The sequence below is a fragment of the Ovis aries genome, chromosome 2, assembly GCF_016772045.2.
Source record: "Ovis aries strain OAR_USU_Benz2616 breed Rambouillet chromosome 2, ARS-UI_Ramb_v3.0, whole genome shotgun sequence".
NCBI lineage: Eukaryota > Metazoa > Chordata > Mammalia > Artiodactyla > Bovidae > Ovis > Ovis aries.
Genome location: NC_056055.1, coordinates 66,750,360 through 66,752,876, shown reverse-complemented (window position 1 = coordinate 66,752,876; position 2,517 = coordinate 66,750,360).

Below are 2,517 nucleotides of genomic sequence, written 5' to 3'. Positions count from 1 at the left end.
CTACCACTTCTGATGAAACTGACTGAGAATGGTTAAAAAAGAAGTAACAATTACTAGGAAATATCTTGCCTTTAGTGTTGGCCTCTATGATAACATTTTTTGCTGTATTATGTAAGATTCAGAAGTGAAGATTATGTATCAAAATGCTGATATCCTCTTTCTGAATCTGGCAAACAGTGCTAGAGAGTAAATTGTGATTTGGTTAACACTTAAAATCTGGCTCCCTCTACTGGAGGATATGATACTTTTCCTCCTTTCCTTTTAACTGAGGTCCAAAAAGCACTGGCAGGATTGGGGTTCACAGGTCAGGTTTTTCTAGTCCTTGTGCATATGGAAACTGCCTGATTGATCAACTGGGCTTATATAATAAATTATGTATGATGTGCATCAATAACATTCTACAGCAATTACTGTATCAAATTAGTATGTGTTTCTTGATTGCCTCTGTAAGTCAGACTCAGGACATACAAAGATGTATGAGATAGGATCTTTGCTCCTCAGAGAGCTTATAGTTAATTAAATTATATGAATGATGATTCCAGAGTATACATAGCTCCCTGTCTGCAACTTCCAATGGCCAAATTAAGTGACCTTTTTCACATTAAGAAGCACTGGTTCTTGACAGATGATTGATATTTTCTTTGCATAGCCACTTAATCTCCTTTATTTGGTATTGGTTCCCATATAGCTAGCTTTGAGGACTAGAACTAGAATTTAGTGATTTTAATGAGGGGGTGATAATGAAAGGGTGATAATTTGTGTTGGAGTGGGTTACAAAATTTTGGTTCTGTTATTACTGTAGAAAATGATTTTGGATTATCAGTGAATAATCTAAAGTTGTTTTTTAATGGAAATGTCAGACTCTTCATAAGTTAATTGATTTCTTAGAAAGCACATCTGCATATTTGGTTCTATTTATTGGTCCAGCTGTTTCAGCCTTAAGCTTATCTTGCAATCCTAAAATGCCTGTATAAATCTTTTGTAATCAGTTCAGTATGTGAGTTTTATCTGCCAGTTGGAACTTACAGTCCATTATAATGACATCATTCCTACCTAACTGTATGTATATATACAGACCCTCACCTAATTGTGAACTACTACGCTGAGAGAACAGAGACCAAAAGCCATTCTGACTTTGTTTGGACCACTCTACTGCTCATTTATTCTGATGCCTCAAGAAGCAACATTTATATAGAGGCAGTCCATTGTAGTGTTTGTCAGAGCTTCAAACCCCAGCTCTGCCTTTTGCCAGCTGTTTCACCTTGGGAGGGCTTCCCAGGTGGTGCTAGTGGTAAGAACCCACCTGCCAATGCAGGAGACATAAGAGACACACACAGGTTCGATTCCTGGGTCAGAAAGATCCCCTGGAGGAGGAAACGGCAACCTGCTCCAGTGTTCTTGCTGGAATAATCCCATGGACGGAGGAACCTGGTGGGCTATAGTCCATGGGGTTGCAAGTTACTCTCATTATGCCTCACCTTCCTTCTGAGATTGTTGTGATGAATAACAATTAATGTACACAAAGCCATTAGAACAGATTCTGGTACATAGAAAGCACATATATGTATCACTTACATTATTATCAATTTGTATGTGCAAGGAAAACTAATATGGTGTATAGAGATTCTAAGAAAGGATTCAAAAGTCAACTTACAAAATGAAACCCAACTGAATAAATACCACTTCTTGGTGGTTCTGGACACACAGATGTGTGTGTTGGGGGAAGGGGGGCGGGCAAAGTTTATCTGGCGAAAGGGTGCCTTTTCAGTAATTGCAGGCATCAGGGCGAGAAACCTCAGTTCTGATCTAATAAACTAAATGTCAGTCCCCTGCTGCTCCCATATTTTCTGCTTAGAAGTTCTAAAAGCATTATGGAAATGATTTTTTAAAGTCCACTGGGGATCAAGAACCTCTAGAGTCAAAACAAATAATTATACTTGAGCACAACACATCTCTTCCTCCTGAAGTATCTTTAGAAAACATAGGCTCTTCTATTTCAGTCATTGGTAATTCTTGGATGCTAGGTTTTAACATCAAAGAAAAGGCGCAACTGCAAACAAAAGGACTCTGTGCTCTTAATATTCACCGTGTCACATCAGGTGCTTCCTCAGCACCTCTCTTAAGACTTTAGACGATATGAAATGCCTTCCAGAGCTGAGAATGATTCTGAGATTGAGCACTACCTCATTTTCATCAGTGTAGATGTAAACGTGATTGTTGCAAATGACTAGAGTTTTTCTAAGCATTTAGCTTTTAAAACTCACATGAGACTTAATCAACATTTCATGTTTTATATCACCAACATTGCTTATTTTCAGCACAGAAATCAAGCTCAGTTTCAATTAAGGTCCTGTTTTCCAAGCTCTTTCTGAAAGGTGAAGAGACTAGCTGGTTCACAGCTTCTTCAAGGCCATACAACATGTTGAGTTTTAGAAGTTTAATCATTTGTGTTACTGTATGTTGTCTGGGCTTCCTTGATGGCTCAGAGGTGAAGAATCTGCCTGCAATGCAGAAGAC